The 18706-nt window shown below is 37.1% G+C and overlaps 1 pseudogene; it reads right to left on the bottom strand.

Annotated features, from left to right (window-relative positions):
• Positions 1–1022: 1022 nt before the first annotated feature.
• Positions 1023–2434, bottom strand: LOC100717078 (tRNA (guanine(6)-N2)-methyltransferase THUMP3-like; annotated as a pseudogene).
• Between the last annotated feature and the right edge of the window lie 16272 nt (positions 2435–18706).

The raw sequence follows: 18706 nt of genomic DNA, 5'->3' as shown, positions 1-18706 counted from the left end.
TTCTATATTGTAAACAAAATCTACTTATTTATTGGTCCCTTACTTCATCTACCCATGTTTCTGTTATTTATTTATTTATTGGTACCTGGAATTGAACTCACGACCTTACACTTGCTAAGCAGGCGCTTGCACCACTGAGCTAAATCCCCCAGAATCCTGGTGTCTGCTATTCTTCACAAATAAAAATACCTTGTATTGGTAGTAACAATATTCATAACTCCTTTCATAAATTTTAGTCCTGTTGTAGATCTGTGTATTAAGCTGAATAAGCTATGCATATTTTAAAAGCAGGTGTTAAATTTTTCTATAGGCTCTGTGAAATTTCATCTTGCTATAGGACAAACATTATCACAAAGTATAAGAATACCTTTTCTTTGAAAGTGAGATAAAGAGAATGTGAGTTATAAAGAGCAAAATTGCATGGGCCGTGTGAAGTGGCCTCAGATCTCATGACTCTGTTCTCAGCTTTGCATATAGGTCAAGGTGGTTTTCCACTTCACACAGCAGAAAACACACTATAAAGCCTGGAAATAGTGTCCTAAAATTAGACCTCAGAGTATTTTAGTAAGCTTTTCAGTAATCATCTGTACAGCATTTTAAAGAAGTTATTAATGTGGAGGTTTGGGCAGGAGGACCACAAGTTGAAGTTCAGCCTCACCAACCTATCAAGACACAGACCTAAAAATAAAAATAGAACAGAAAGGCCTTGGGTTTAACCCCAGTACTGCAGAAATAGAGCTGGGGGTGATAGTTCAGTGCCAGGATCCTTCACTGAATCCCTAGTGGGGGTGCAATTGCCACAACACCCTCAAAACAGAAGGAAAAGCCCTGAAAGACTCTGCTTTCTCTTTAAATTAAGTCACATATAGTCACATTTTTGCTATGTAAGGTAAAGAACTTTGGGCTGCTTCCAATACTGCAGACCACACTTCTGTTAATTTTCTTCTCTCGAAACAAGTTCTTCATGCTGATATTTCCAGTGTTGGGAAAAACAAAAACTACTAACCATTAGTCTTTGTTTACTACCAATGTGTCTCTCTTTGTTCATCTTGCTCTGAACAGTGAACAAAAGTTTGAGGTGTTCATTTCAGAAGACAAATTGCATGCAGCATGAACACCTCTGATATTCTCCCAGAGAGTAAGCCGTACATTCCAGATCATGCTGTGGCAAAGCACTTCTTGTCCTGGATAAGGAGTATGGCTCAGCCTGTCCAGGTCTACAGACAAAGCTCATCTCCCCCAACAAGCTGGATGAAGAATCCAGTTTCTCTTTTTTGGAGCCCATTCTTTTTCCAAATGGCATATCTAGCACAGTGGTATCCACAGAGCCAGTTTTCAGTGGAAGATTTTGGCTATCTCACCACACAGAATCAATGGGCAAACCCCAGGAAGGTTTGCTTTCTTTAATCTGGCTCTTGGTCAATAAAGATGAGATGTTATTGGCTGCTCTTTTTACAGTCAGTGGACTATTATTACCAGCAACCTGCTACTAATTAAAACATCCAGTAGCCCCTTCTATTGGTATTGTTCCTGTTCCACACATCATAAAAACTAGTGTATCAGTAGCTTGAGGTGCACAGAGCATGAGCATCTCATGAGCAAGAGTTGGTAGACTTTCCTCAAGTAATGCAGTGCCCACAGCCATTTCTAAAGAACCTTCACAACCAAGTTGGTCATGTCACTTAAAAAGATCTTGAACAGCACCCTCAAAATCTCTTGCAGCCCCATTTGAGGTAAAGCAATGTTTCTCTCCTGCCCTGTTGCATGCGACTCTAACATTTAACACCTGAGGCTCAATTTTTCTTTGCAATGTTCATCATTTTTGTTTTTGGAAGATTCCAGGTCATCACCTCCTAATGTTGATATCCCCTCTTTGGTAGTCTAGAATACATGAATCTAAAGCATTATTGATAAATCCTCTAGCATCTCTCTCACCTAATTTATCTCCTTGTCTGTTTACAATTTTGTGTTTATTTGAATTCAGATTCATCTTTCTTTTCTTTTTTCCCCCTTGAAACAAATGTTAATTTCTCATACTTTTAAAGGATCTGACCATGGGAGTTTCCCAGCCTAATCTTCAAAATTGTTCAGAGTTTCTTCCGTTGTTGTTTTGAGCTGGAAATCTTTAAATTTCAACAACTACAAATAAGGTATCAACTGATCTTAGACAATGAGCCTGCAGCAGACTTTCTTCTGAAATGTCAAAATATATTTTGCCCCCATCTTTGCTGATTTTGCCTCATGACCCCAGTTTCTCTTTGATTTCACCCACAGCTGTTTGCTCAAAGCCAGTGGGCATAGTGGCACCAATAGAGACTTGGAGATGCTCAGACTCGTCTTTGGTGCCACGTTCTTTTGTCACTGATACAGATCTCTGGTTTTCATGAAGGTTAACACCCAGGAGGTACTTAGCAGCTTCTTGAATGTCAGACATATTGGCAATATTTCTAAGATCTCCAATAAAGTCCATCTCTTTGCTCTCATGCAGTGGAGCCTAGGGTCATGAGAATCTCGGAAATCAGAAAGAGGCAGGGAGGTGGCTCCGCGGTGGAGCTAGACTGAAGTTCTATGCAGTGCAGGTGAAGCAGGCCCTTTCTGCCTCCCGACCACATTCAGCCACTCCTGCTAGCTGCTGGGTTACCGCCACCACTGCAGACTCTTAGGGTTCTAGCACTACCAGAGTTTCTTTATGTTTTTCTATTTTACAACCAAAGTTAAGTACCACACAAGAATGAAATCAAACCATGATTCAAGCTCACTGAGAACAGAAACACACTAGGTTCAGCTTACAGGAGGAAAGAAGAGGGAATACACAAAATCCTGTTCCTTGGAACATGTTGGTCCTTCAGCAGATCTAAGGAACCAGCGGATCTACCCAGTAGCTGATGTGGATGACTGGCACCAACCTGCAGCAGAAGGATCCTTGTCCCTCCTTAAGGGTTCTGAAATCCTGAAAGATTGGGAGGCTGATCCCAGGGTCTTTGACACATGTGAGTAAGCAGAACAAAGAAGCAATACTGATTTCAAAACAGGGAAAGTTATTCCTTCACAACACTATGAACCTAGCATAGGTTGTCAAGACCCTTTGTTTTGTAGTCAGGAGGTGGAAGTTCTTGATTAATTTACAGAATGCTAAAAATATTGATTCCAACAATTTTTGCCAGTTTTGTGTAATTGCTTTTAGAATGGAAAGCATTTTCAAAGATTCCTAGGCACTGTGTCACTGATGCCACTCAAACTAATTAAATCTTAAAATTTCTTCAAGAATTGTTTTTAAGCATCAGTAGATATTTTGGAATTTTATTTAGTGTTACAAGTAGTGAGAAAAAACAAAGGAAATGGAATGTAGAAAATTTTGACTTGGGAACATAGATGAAATTTTTAGTGAACCATGCCAATATTGTCCCTGAATCAATTAGATTTATAATATACTAGGATATGCAAAAGTGGCACAAAATAAAAACAATTATTTTATGTGACCACAAAATAAGCAACTACTGATTATCATCAAGTTTTTTTTGGTATTTCTAGGAGATACAGACTGAGGAATGAAGCAAGCATAAAAAGATAAAAATAATAAATCAGTGGACTATGTACATAAGTTATTTAAATAATATATTATAAATACTACACAGATGAGATACATTTAACAATCCCAAAGCTTTCAAACTAATGAATTAAGAATCATTCATCTTACAGAATTTACATTATGAATATTTCAATGCATGAAGAAATTATTTAAATGCTTCTCTTTTTGTGCTTTTATTTCTTTTCTTCTTTAATCTGTAGATAATTACAAATTACTCAATGTGATTGTGCCAGCTGCTGGGTTACTTTGGTAAGCCTTACTGGTGAAAATATTGGAGTAGAGGTGCCGTAGCAAGGAGCTAGAAACCTTGCTAAAATGTTGTATAAGGATTATTGGGAATGAGAGCTTGTGCCTCTGTAGAATCCAAATTGCATTCTGTAAATTAATCAAGAACTTCCACCTCCTGACTACAATACTTGAATTCATTACGTAGCCCAGGCTGGCTTCAAAACTTGCATTGACTCTCCTTCCTCAGCCTCCTGAGTACTAAGATTACAGGCATGTATCATGAGATGTAGCAGCAACTTGTTCAGGTGGTATTTTTTTGTGTGAAGTACTAGCATGCTCTTATAGTCACTCATATGAAGTTAGAGGATAAGAAAAATATAGAGATAATATTAAGATTTTTTATCCATATAATAAGCAAAGCATGTACTCAATAACAACTGACTCACTCATCTTTTTTTAATTTTAATTTTTTTTTGAGATAGTAAAATACAACAAAACAAGACAGAACAAAGCCAATCAAGACAATGCAGTAAAACTGGTACAGAACTTTAGAGCAGGATTCCAGGATAACAGCAGTAGGTACCATAGTGTATTTTGTTATCTTCACAATAGTTGTCCATTCAATCAGGCATAGTAAAATCAAACCAAATACTGAACACTATACAATCAAAATAGAATATTGAATAGAGCAAAAACAATCAGAACAAAGCAAAACAGTGAAAACAATATTGGCCTTTAAAGAGAAGATAAAAGAAAATCCCCCATATTTGCTGTATTGCATACGATCATCTTCCCAAAAGATGCTCAGACCTCTGGCCTCAGGTCAGCATAATCAACCAAACAACACAAGCATTTAGTTGCTTTGTGTACCTTAGTTGCTATCAACTCTAGTTGTCCTCAACACCATCCAGTTGCTAACTGGGGGACGGGGGGACCTTTGATTCTCAGCCCACGCGCCAGGAGGCTCATTGGAGACACTGACTTGTCCTCTCTCTGGTGCACCTGCTGCTCGCTCTTGCCACCACTTACCAGGAAGGGGGCTCATTGCTTTCCTGTCTGGGCCCCCAAGTTCCAACATGGCTGGATCCTGGGAGATGCAGACCTGTTCTTTCTCTGGTGTACCCATTGCTTGCTGCCAATACTCTCATCTAGTCTTTTAATCAATAAATACTTATTAAGTGTCATGCCATCAGGTAATTTGCAAGACAATGGATGAGACAGATGGTAAATAAACTTAGTGTTTAATAAAAGTAGTGAAAAGTAATTATAAGGATTATATGAGAATGAAGATGGGTTATTAGATTAGTGAGAGGTTATCAGATTAGTGAGAACAGGTTATCAGATTAGTGAGAGTCTCATGATAAAATGATATTTAGCTGAAATTATTAACAGGAGGTAAATGATACTCACCAACCACTTTATGTATCTTTGAACTTGTGTTACTCTGCACGACCTAATGAATCTCACCTTTTAGATAAGGCATTTAACTTACTCCTAGATAGGGGCCTTTATTTTTTCTTCTCCAAATGTTCTTGAGTAAATTTTGAGGTTTTGTAGGCTTTTTAGGACTTCCCAGAGAATGTTCTCTACAGAGTTGCTCTATGCCAATGTAACACATTATCTTAGACAGTGTTCTGAAAGCTAGCTGGCTGCTTTCTTGTCTTCACACAACTCTATAGTTTAGCTATGTGGTGACTAAAGCCTGTCCTTTCAGAAACCTACCCAATAATTTACTTACTAGAAACGGTGTCTAAAAAGCCATTCTTTTTTTACATTGATAACCACATTTGGTACAGAGAACTAGAACACTTTACAATGCTCTTGTTTCTGATGCCTTTGTTGTACAATAAAAATCTTTATTGAGGTTTTCATGGCGTGCCAGTTTTCAAAAATATTAATGTTGTTGTTTGTACTACTCACTGTAATTTCATCAAATGCTTCATTATTGTGCAGTGTGGAGGGCCCAAGTCACATGAAGAAGCTCAGCTGTAGGAACAGGCCTTTCCTGCCCTTTGGTCAGGCACACTGGAATCTGTGAGTTCTGTACTGCTCATTCTGCTCAAGATTAACCCAGGACTGGAAGGAAGCATAAAGGAGACTGCATTAATGAGAGAGGCCAACTTTCTCCTTGAAACTAGAGACAGATCATTGAAGTCTCTATCTGAGTGACACAGGGAGAAAAACACAAATCCAATGTACCATTCTAGATGAAAACAGGCAATCCAAGGCAGCCAGCAGGATTCCAGATAACTGGGAAAAGACAAATGTCTAAACCAATCACTGACTATAAGATGGGCTGAAGAATGAGTGTCTTAGTTACTTTTTACTGGTCACTGAGACCAAATATCTGATGTCAAAAGTTGAGAAAGGAAAGGTTTATTTCTTACAGTTTTTGGAGGTTTCAGTCCATACTCAGTTGGCTCCAAGGCAAGGTGGCATGGCGGGTCTGTAGTTTGTGGCAGCTGCAAATAGTAAGGTGGAAACTGGCAAGAGAGAGAGAGAGAGAGACACACCTTCTTTCCACCCTTACATCATATCCTGGCTCCACCCCCAGATGGGTGTAGCACTCACACCACCATTCCAAGTGCTAGACAATGAGCCAGTCACAAATGCATAATTGCATGAGGCTTAGGGGCCACTGACATAAACCGTGACAATGAGTGTTCACTGTGTTCTTTTTTTTTTTATTTTAAAAAGGGTAAGATTAAACATAACAAAACAGAACAAAACAGATCATAAGGAAACAATTTGAAGAAACACAGATTTCAAAGCAAGTCCACTGGAGATCTTTACTGTTTATCTTATTGTTTCTAGTTTTCTTCCAAATAGTTGTCCCCACCTTCATACACATTGAATACATATTGAACATTATAGAACTAATCAAATCATTACAGGATGATGGAGGCTTTTTAGGTCTTCAAGGCCTGACATTGGGGAAATCAATAATGACTGCCATTATGTCTCTCATTTTCTTTGTAGTAGCTGTCCTTATCTTTACAGATGCTGAAATTGAACACAAGAGCCTAGACTAATATCACTCTGAACAGTGAATATTAGTATTGCTAGATTTTATATCATAATGCTACAGAATTAGCACCGAGTATTTTAGTGTCTCTTCTTCTTCAGAGTATCTGTTCATTACACCATGCATTATATAATCTGTTCCCATAAACAGTTTAGAAATTCTCCCCATGTGTGAATCTCTACATGTATATCTATCCTTTCTGTATTATAGGGAAAAATAGATCATAACAAGACAACAAAACAAACTCCTACAAAAACATGAAACAAAAAAGACATATAAAACCACAATATTAGGTGATCTACAGTAGTTACTATGCTTTCCCTTGTTATTTTCAATATAATTATCCATATCATCAGGCATAATATAATTGAACATAACATTACATAGCTATTTTAATAAAAACACAATGTTGGAGACATTGTAGGATTGTGAAAGCAGTTAATAATAAACCGGAATGTGTATCTCATTACATCTTGTCATCTTCAGAGTAGTTGCCTCTACTCTTGATACTATCAAGCATACCAAATTCAAATAAAGTCAGTCAAGGCAAAACAGCTGTCTAACAAACCAGCTTCAAATAAGATCAGTCACAGTAAGACAATGTAAGTAATACAGGACCTCAGTTTAAGTTAGTAAGGAAATTAAGGATAGTTACTGTGGTATAGCCTGCTATTTTTGGGATAGCTGTCTGTGCCCTCAAATCTAGTATGAGTAGACAGACCGGAACAAAATAAAAATCAAACTAAACAGAGCGATAAGACTACTGTGGCTTTTAGATCCTGATACACTATTAACAATGTCCTCTGCCTTCTTTTTTTAGACAATTCCTCACCTTTCCCCTTCTCAGGGGATGCTTTGTATATTTTGGGTCCCACTAGCTCCTTTAGTTTTTAGACTAGGGGATCAACCCATTATCTATCTGAGTGTTGCTGAACCTTTTTACCCCTGAGCTTGATCTTGAGTTGTACTCCTTTACTTATTTAAAGCCACAAAGTTTTACTTCCTCCCAGCTGTGTAGTTCTACACTGCCCAAAATTGTAATAACTTTCCAGCCTATCTGTGGCTGCTGGACGAGTTGTCCCAATTTCTCTCTGGTTCCCTGTCACATAGAGCATCGTTTTCTCATGTTTGACTTTCAGTTTATTAACCCTCTTTCAGGTTGAGTATATTTCCTATTTAGAGCATCTCAATGGATCCTGCCTCCTAGTCTACTCTGCCTGTGTTTCTTTTTGTTAGTGTATCAAGGCTATCTCTATTAAACATTATAGCCTACTTTCTCTGCCTCATCTATTCTATCCTATTTTTCTGCTATTATTTGTTCACTTTTCTCCTTCATTCCCCTGTCTGTCCCATTTATTGAGACCTCCCTGCTACTGTTGCTAGAATTCTGGTATTTTTTTTTCCTCTCTCTCTAAAATGTCCTTCAGTATTTTTTGTAGGGTTGGATTGGTGGCCATTGAACTCCCACAGTTCCTCCTTGTCTTGGAAACATCTTATTTCACCATTAATTTTGAGGGAGAGTTTTGGAGGGCACATCAATCTGGGTTGGAGTTTTTTTCTTTCAGGGCTTGGACTATTTCCCCTCAGGCTCTTCTCAAGTTGAGAGTTTGTGTTGATAAGTCTGTCATTATTTTGATGACTTTTCCTTTGTAGGTGATCTGCTTCTTTTCCCTGGCTGCTTTTAATATTCTATTCTTGTGGTGGATTTCTGGTATCTTGATTATTATTTGTCTGGGTGTAGATATGTTTTGGTTGTAGTTGGTTGGAGTTCTGTATGTCTCATTTATCTGGATATCATTTCTTTTTCCTATGCTTGGGAAGTTTTCCTTAATTATATCTGTGAATAGTGTTTGTAATTCATTTGTGGTTACTCCTGCTTCTTCGCTCATGTTTTTTATTCTTAAGTTATAGATCCTCTTGTTGTCTTTTTTCCTTTGAATTGTTTCTTCCTGGTTCCTTGTTATTTTTAAGAGATCTTTTCTTTCATGATTACACATTATAAATCTCTCTTCAAGTTTCAAAAGGCTAACTTTAGTTTCTGTCAAGTCATTTTGCCAGATTTCAATGGAGTTTTTAGTTTCCTGGTAACCTCTTTGGATCTGTTTCATATATTCTAGTTTTTGTTTATATTCTTCACCAAAGGTTTCTCTTCTTTTTCTGGGTTCCTCCATTCTTCCATCTGTGTTTCTTGGGAGCGGTTAGAATTTCTTTAATTAATCTTTTTATATCTTTTTTATTTAAAGAGAAAAACAAAACAAAACAGTAAAAGGCTACAAGTAATACAGAATTTCAAGAGAAAAAATATGCAGTAAGAATTCACTAGTTAATAGATTACATATTGTCATCTCAGAAACAGTTGTCCAGATTACAAAATTAAAGCATACAAAGTGGACATTAATACAGTGAGATTACAGACAGTTCTGTTCAATGATCCAACAAAAACTCAGTAATATGTTTTTTTATCCTACACACTTAAATATACTTGCAGTTGTATCCTTTAGATCACTTTCTTTCCTCTCTTTTTTAAGCTAACAATCACACATTTTGGGTTCCATTACTCCCACAGTTCTTATAACTTTCTTTGAAGAGGAAAAGAAAAAAACAGAACAAAGAACAAACCAATGTGACAAAGCAAAACAGAGACAGTTAGCAGGATGGACACAGTATATAATGCAAAAAGAGATTGCTAGGTGATCAACAATGGTTACCATTATGCCTCTTCTTATTCTAAAAAGAGTTGCCTATATCAGCTGCTATAAAAGAATTGAACAAAAAGTACAGAACAAGACCAATAAAACCCACATTGGAAACCTTGCAGTACTTCCAAAGAAGATAATAGTCAAACCATAATGGGCATCATAGAATATCTGGTTGCCTTCAAAGTGGTTGCCCTCAAATTTGATACTATTAAACAAAACAGAATATAATAAAACCAGTCAGAACAAGATGTGGAGAACAATACAGGCGTTCAAATTAGGTTAATAGGAAAACAAAAAAGTTACTATAATATATCCCACTATTTTTAATTTAGTTTTCCCTTAATTAAAAGATACTAAGAAATAAATTAATTAAAAAAGGGAGGAGGGAGATTGAGATAAAAAAGAACATATCAATAGAACAACACTGGTCAGAATTGAACAATATCTTTTTATATCTTGCCTCACTTGGATTAGAATTTCAGTTTTAAATTCATCTATGAGGTCACAAAGGTATTTCTTTATGTCTGCTGATGTTGTGGCTAATATTGCATGATTGCTTCACTGGTTCTCTTTTGTATTTACCTCTCCTGGGCTTATTTTCCCAGGGTCAGTGGTTGGAGTTTTTTTCTTATTTCTATCTCTTGTCATGTTTCTGGTTTCTTTCAGACCAGTGTGTAGTGGAGGTCTCTGGCCCTCTACATATTGCTTACAGTGTTTCCGAGTATACTGACTGGGGCTTTGATGCCCTCTCCAATTTGCTGTTATCTGAGGTGGATGCAGGGACGATGCATGCTGGCCCCGCTTCTCTGAGCCAGTCAACTGCCGAGTGCCTTCAGCAAATTAGGCTGTGCATCGGTGGATGTCACAGGGTCGGGATAGTTTCATCCCAGGCTATTAGGTCCCAACCAGGGGTGTGCCTCAGCCCCAGCAGGTCCCACCAGTCCTCTCCGGGCCAGGGCAGCTGACTGATGCCACCATGGCGCCGGGCTCTGCCCCACTCCAAGATGTCTTCCAGCCAGCAACACCTGCAGCAGGACCCAATTTCCAGCACTCACCATGAACTATTATTATAGTTCTCCACCTTGGCTCTACTCCACGATGAGCCACATCCTCCTACCGAGGGCCTAGGACTCACCAATTCCCGTTATCGGCAGCCGTGGCTTCAGCGTGACCTTGAATTTCCTGACTCGTTGGCACTCCCAGCACAGTGTGGAGCAGTCTCAGTGAGTGAGTCAGGCTCCAGCCATCCACTCACATTTTTTCCTTCCTCTTCCTATTTTTCTTTTTCCTTCAGTTTCCTTTTGGATTCATGAGAGTACCTCTTCACTCGTCCAGCCTTCTCCATATTGTGAAATTCCAGCATCTGAGCTGTTTATCCCACATAGGCTCTCCACCCAGCTACCTATCAATTCGCCATCTTCTCCTCAATCTCACTATTTTCATCTTGTGTGCTTTGTAGTTTTTCTGACTCTGAGAAATGAGTAAAAATTATGATAGGCTCATTACTTGTTTGAAACTTTCCATTACTTCCACCACTCTTCTCTGATGAGCATAAATAACCAGGATGGAACGTCTAAGCAACACTACTTATAATTACGTTGGTTTCTTCAAGTTGACTTCTGTGCCACCCAGGGATTCATAGCATGTATTTTCTACTTCACTTTGCACTTATCTTTCCAATTACACATTGATCACAAAAATAGTGGGTCTCATTGATATCAAAAATAGTGGCATCATTTATCTTCACAGGAAAATAAAAAGAGAAATTCAAGTTTTCCTGTGTGAAACTAGTTGAAATGAAAATGGTTTTGTTTTATTTTAGAATTTTACTTTAATATATAGTTTTGATTATTTTTCAAAGAGTGATTGTGTGAATGCATTTACATTTTCTGTTTGCAAATCACACACACAAGGAACCTTGGAAAATATGGCTGATATTTTTTCTGGCAAGGTGTCCTGAAAAGAATTCAGGTGGAGATGGAGCTAATGGGGTTGATGATAGGTACCTCTCCAATATCAGGGCCCGTGTACTTCCCTGGAGATGAAACAAGCTCCAGAATTATTGATCTGACATCAAATTGGTTTACTCTATTATTTAAAGGAAAATACCTCTTATATAAGGCCTTTTTCATCTCAATGTTTTGAACTCTCATTTGTGGAGAAAATGCAAAATTGAATCAGAAGATTGTGCTTTGTATCATATGATTATTATTATTTGAGTTACCCTGCATATTTATCTTATTTCCTTAAAGCACATGATGATAGAGGAAGAGACTAGATGATAAATATTTCTTTAGAGATCCTGTGGGGATCACGGGATAGGATTGACCATGCATGACCATTTGGGAACATCTCAAAAGGAAGATGCTGCAGCCTTAGGAGTTATGGAGAAACATGAAGTGTAAAGTAGCTTTATTTTAAGTAGAGATGAGATTGACTTGAATTAGCTACATATTCCTTCATTTAGCATTTTGTTCACAGAAGTACTCTCAATACATTTCCATTGTTTGGCACTGTGTTAGGAGTTGGAACTATAGAGCTGAATGGCACAGTCCCTGTGGTTGTCTACTTTGTAGTCTAACGGCACCTGGTAGAGCAATGATAAGCAAACAACAGTTTCACAAGAGAGTGATAAGTGTTATAATAGAGTTGGGTAAAAAATGTAAGGCATGTAAGAACTGGGGTGTTAAAAAAGAAGAAGAAATAGAGGGAGCTTGTGGAATCATTTATGGGGGGCAGTCTCAGGGAACAATTGTGAAAGGCTAAATTTGTCACAGGATATTTAGTTTTTTCAAGGCAGTTTCTCTTCCATGTTTTTGTCTCCTAGAGATGCTCAGACTCTGGTACATGGATTCATCTTAGAGAAAGCAATATTAAAAACTAATAAGATTGGGATGCTTCAGTGTTCTACGTTCCCATAAGCATTTGCTTCATGTACTTCAACCAGCATGACATATGGCACAAGATTGAATGCAGAACCAAATGTGAGATTCCAACCATATTCTACTAAACAAGATGTTTAAAATATTTGCACAAATACAAGATAGTGCCTCACTTCTCACTATTTTTTATTTTGGAAAAGTTATCTCTATTAAAAATATACTATTTGGTTAATATAAATTGATTTTAAAACATACACATGTTTTTGCATTTCCTTTCCAATATGGTAAACATGAGTAAATATGACTTTCATAGACAGAAATTCTCCATATTTTTTAAAGTATAAAGGTGTTGAGAAACACTATTATCAAAAGAACAGGGTTTGAGTCCTACCATCACCTACTAACAATGTGTCCCTTGGTAGTATTTAACATCACAGATTTTAGCTTTGCTCATGTGCAACATAAGCTTTTGAATGTAACTGCCTCCTAAGATCCCTGTAATGATTAAAGATAACACCTGTGTGAATAATGCAGATACAGTCTTCAGGAAGATCCAGATCAGAAAAGCATGAATATTCTAGTCACAGGTTTATTCTGTGGTGAGAGAAACATAATTCATCATAGATTTTCCTAGTCTTAAACAGAAAAATCCTCAAGACATTCCTGTTAGTTTTGTTAGGTATGCATGCCCATTTAGTGACTTGTAGATAATAATTGTAGTTTTCAAGCTGTTCTAGTAAAGGAGATGTCTTGTGTAGTAGAGCATGCATATATATATTCTAATATTCTAATTACATATATAATTCTTATTTCTACATCAATCTTTTAAGAATTCAAGTATTTTACAATAGTAATAAAACTTTCAACTGAGCGTTTAGTCTCTGTAGGACTTGTGCTACTTCTATGGAAATAAGATCTTAAGGCATTTTCAAATGTACTAAGTTGTGTTTAGTAGTTGAAAGTTAAGGTAAACATGTAGTGATAAAAAAGGCAATGGCTCTTTTCCTACAACTCTCAAGATACTGATAACATGCGAAGAAGGCCGTTTGTTTGTAGGATCTCTCTCTCTCTCTCTCTCTCTCTCTCTCTCTCTCTCTCTCTTTCTCTCTCTCTCAGATAACACTGAATATATTGGGCTGTCTGGCAACAACTTACTCTACAGGCATGATACTATGAATTTCAAATATTATTTTTATCAGGTAACAGTTTTTTTTCACTAAAAGCAAGCTTATAATTTATAAAAGTTTTCTTAAGATATCTTACAATATTTCCAAGCGATACTACACACATGAATTTTATAAGACGATATTACTCTCAGTTTAGAAATACTGCTTCTTTATAACAATAAATTAGAAATTGTGGACTATCAAACTATGTACCTAATATCACAATTTTTATGCTAGCTTAAAATGGGGTTTTATGAGACATCAGATCTTGAACCTTGTGCTGAGGTGTTAGTGTCCCTTTGAGAATAAGTTTATATGAAAAATTCTGCCTTGAGAGTTTTAATATAATCACCAAGACTGTTCTATTTTCCTGGACACATATTGATGCAGCAACACAGTGATTTAGCATGAAAAAAGTGGAGACAATTAGTACAATACAGCTTTAGAACTATTACTTTACTGAGTAGACATATTCAGGAAGTGAATAAGTTACTTTAAAAGCAGTGAAAGGTATAAGCTTATTTTATATAAGCCATTGATATTGGTGTAACTCACTTGGGATGTACTCCCAGCATTCCTATCTCAAATGTAAATGCTAGAAATTATATCAGTTATACTGACCTTTCTGCAGCATGTACTTTATTATTCATTATTTTGGGGGATTTATCTACATTACTATTTGTAGTTTGGCTCTGTTCACTTGAATTTCTGATTAGTGTTTAAGTAAGTGAATATACCGTAGGTTATTTATTCTGTTCATGGAAATTTCCCAAACCCTAGAAAAGTCTTTCATGATGTCCTGTTACTGAACCAACTCACAGTGCTTTTTAAAAAAATACTACAAATATTAGAGCAAAACTTTTTTGTGTATATCACCTTAGAAACCGAATTTCTCTGAAATATGTGTCTGGAATTAGAATGCTGCATCTTAGAATATATGTACACCTAAAACATATTGAATATATCTCCTGAGTATCAAGAATTTTCATTTCATTACATACACTTCAAAATTTGATTTTGTTAAGCTTTTAAAATTTTTGTGAATATACCATAAATTGTTATTCTGTTGATATTTAAATTTGTATTTTCTTCCAACTAGTTTAATTAAACATTTTTTACATTTATTGGTGTCTGAATTTGTTTTTTATTTTCTTTATTTTTATATTGACATGCAAACATTCTTCAGATATATGTAATAACCATATATGTGTTGAAAATGTTTTCTCAATGGGGCTTGTCTTTTTACTATAAAAATCTTTCATTTTATAGAGTTTAAAATTTTTAATAACCTAATTATCTACATTTCCTCTTTATTTTCCAGCCTTCTTGCATCTTAGTTAAGAAATTCTTTCCTATTTTGTTTTCATAGGGATAGCTTTCTGTATTTTCCTCTGGAAGTGCCAAAAGTTTGTCACATATAAAGTTTTATACACTTATAATTAATGTCTTAGTTATTTTTCTCATTGCTGAGAAAAAAATACCCAAAGTTAAAGAGGGAAAGGTTAATTTAGCTCACAGTTTGTGGAGGTTTTAGTCCATACTCCTCTGACTCCAAGGCAAAGGGGCAGGTGGCACAGGCGCAACCATTCTTGGCAGCTGGGGTGGCAGAAGACAGCAAAAGCAGTAAGAGAAAAAGGAAAGAGTAAGCCTCTTTTCCTCATGTATAATGTATGCAGGCCACTCACTTTAGGGTGGATATAGCACTCACATCCCCAATCTCAACACTAGACAATGAACCAATCACAAACTGTAGATTCAGCCACCTCCAAAAAACTCCCTTCTCCATGACTACATGAAGCTTTGGGGAGACACTGAGACACAAACCATAACATTCTGTCCTTGGCTCCCATCAAAGACTTATGCATATCCCTTTATGCAACAGGCATTTAGTCCATCTTCAAGAGTTGACAAAGGGCTAAAATTTTCAGAATTGCTAAAATATCCAAGTCTTAAGTCTCTTCTGAGAGGTAAGGCAAACTGTTAGCTGTGATCCACTGTACAAATGAAAAGAAAGTGACACATTTCCAACTTTCAGTGGCACAAGATAAGCATTTCTATTCCAAAAGTTATGAACAGGGAAATACAAAGGAATAGGATCAAAGTGTTGCAACAGAAATGGGAGAGACACTCATAGAGGCTGAGAACAGATACAAGCGAGATTTATTCGCTGGTTGATGGGGATTAGCAGCAGTCAAGACACTAACTGTGACACCTTCATTCCCAGGGTATTTATACATTTTAAAAGTTCCTTGGTAATTGTAGAAAATGTCGTACTTCTCTTGGAATTTTACAGTACTATAAGTTCTTTCTCAAGCATCTGGATCATTAATCAAACAGAATACAGGCAGGGGTCAGCATGTCTGTTGTTTGATGTCACAATTTGTTCTTCCCTTGTGGGTTTCATGTTAACTGGGAGAGGGTTTTGAGGAGTGAGTTCATCCAAAGGTTAACTACAAACTAAAATGAAGTCCTAAAACAAAAGTGGAGTCACTTTTGCCATGTCAAGAGCAAGCCTAAAATTCATCAGGGCAAACATTAAGTCCTGTATTTCCATGTGCAGCAAGTGACTTCACTCCTATAGCACTTCTGATGGTTGTTGCCCTCATGGTTTCTCTTCCAGGCCTGCTTTGCTGCCCCCTTGCAGGTTTACTCAGACAACCCATGTTCCTGGATTCTCTAAACTTCTGGGGCATCTACTGCACCTTGGTTTCACACTGACAGCTCACACACTACCTCTCAGGGGCGCAATGCAGTCGTCCAAGCTTTCTTCTGAAATCTAGCAGAAGCCTTCCTAACCCCACAACTCTTGCATTCTGTGTGCACCTAAACTAGCACCACATTGATGACATCAAAGTCTGCCACCAGCTGGGGCAGCAGTCAGCCTTCCTTCTCTCTTGACTGTAGGGTTTGAGTGCCTGGATTGCTGAGCACTTTGAACCCAGTCTCTAGGCTGCTGCCATTCTGGAACATGGTACTCTGGGGCTGTCTTCTCAAATGAAGTCTTGAATCTTTGCAACCCTGGTATTTCAAAGGGTAGAAACTTGCTGCTTATATTGCCCTCAGGCCATCTTTTGTATTCCCCTGTACTTAACAGCAATCAACATATCCTCTGCTCTAACCTTGCAGTCCTGAACCTTACTGGAGTTTCCTTTCTGGCCAAACTCACAGTGTGTTAAATCATTATGATGAGGTTTTTGCTCTTGATTCTCACCATAAATCCAGCTAAAAGTCCCCAAAAGTAGCTATGCCAACACCTCACCATTGATCTGCCTTGAAATTTCTTCTGATAGATTAGTCTGTTGCCTTTAATCTCAGTCTAAGGCAGAGTCATTGGACATGAGTGAAATTCAGGCAACCTTTCTACCAAGCCATATAGTAACATCTAGAGACCAAAAGCCAATACATTCCTTCTTCTCAGCAGAAACTTCTTATGCCTGTTTTTTTTTTTTTTTTTTTTTTTTTTTTTTTGTCTTTTCGAGACAGGGTCTCGCTATGCAGTTCAGGCTGGCCTTGAGCTCACTTTGCAGCCCAGGCTGGTCTCGAACTCACAGTAATCCTCCTGCTACAGCCTCGCAAGTGCTGGGATTACAGGCATGAGCCACCATGCTCTGCTTATGCCTGGGCTTTACTAGTAGGATTTCTATCAGTCTTCAGGCCCTTTGCGCTCTAAAAAGAATCTCCCATACAAAACAATGTAAGTCACTGAAGTTCTATTTTTCTCAGCCAGTATCTCCAAATCTTTCCAATCTCTTCCCTCAAGCCATTCCCAGAGGCTCTTGAACCATGTAGTTAAGTGCAGTCACAGCAATGTTCTTACTTCTGGTAGTAAATTCTGTCTTAGTTACTTTTCTCTCACTGTTGAGATGAAATACCCAACATCCAAAGTTAAAAAGGGAAGGTTTATTTAGCTCTCAGTTCATGGAGAGTTTAATCCTTTTTAGTGACTGGGATGGGTCCTAGTCCCAAGATAGCACACACATACACACACACACACACACACACACACACACACACACAGAGCCACACATATATGTGCTATTAGTACATGTACACATATGCTTCCATATGTTTTGGATAAGGCATATGTAACCTACAAGCTTTTTTATATATCCTTGTTAAATTCATTCTTGGGTATTTTGTGATTTAGGTTGCTTTTATGATTGTTATGTTTTTACTGTCATATAGTCTGACAGATAAATATTTTATTTTTGCATTTGTTATCAGACTAAAATAAATTATTATTTATCAGAGGTTTAGAAGTTTTATGTAAGATTCATAGTAACCATGAAAAAAAGATATGAGCATCAATAAAAAAGAGGGAAACACAGAAGAGTGCTGCAAGATAGGAAAAGAGTGGAATAATTATTAGACAGAAAAGAATAAAATGGTGATAGCGAGTCTCTTCCTTTAATTATTTTAAATGTAAATGGGTAAATGCTATAATAAAAAGGTATACAATGACTAAAAGCATTTTAAAAACAAGATTCAATTGTGTACTTTTTATGACAAAGTTGACTTACCGATGAAAACGAAGGCTGCAAAAAGAAAGATGGAAAATGATATTCCTTGAAATAGTAATGAAAAGAAAAGAGAAAGCACTCACTCTTATAAAGACAAAGATAGACTTTATTCAAAAGTTGTCACAAGACATAAAGAAAGACATTAAATACTGATAAAAGCATCAGGTCACCAAATAGATATAACATTGTAAATATGTATGCACCTAAATGAGAATAATCAAATCTATGAGCCAGCATTGACAGAATTGAAAGGAGAAATAAGTAGTAGTTAAAATTAATAGGCAAATTCAACATCCCACTGTCAAAAAAGGATAGAATAAGATAGAGTATCAAAAAAGAAAACAGACAACATCACCTAACAGCAGAGGAATATATACTTTGATCAGATTCCTTCTCCAATCCTTCAAATACTCAAGACCACAAGAGAACTAGGGATGGAGGAATGGGAGAAAATATCTTCATATCATTGAAACCAGCTCACACCTTCCTCTTAGGGCCTTCTTCCCTACACGTAGACAAAGAATCTTGTTGCCTTTAGCCTGTCCTATGATTAATTCTTGAGATTCTTGAATGTTTTCTCCTCCTTTATGAAAGGGA

The sequence above is a fragment of the Cavia porcellus genome, unplaced genomic scaffold (assembly GCF_034190915.1).
Source record: "Cavia porcellus strain 051 isolate PalLab524CR breed Dunkin Hartley unplaced genomic scaffold, mCavPor4.1 scaffold_11, whole genome shotgun sequence".
NCBI classification, from domain to species: Eukaryota; Metazoa; Chordata; class Mammalia; order Rodentia; family Caviidae; genus Cavia; species Cavia porcellus.
Note: the sequence above shows the minus strand (reverse complement) of the source record. Positions and strands in the feature narration are given on the sequence as shown.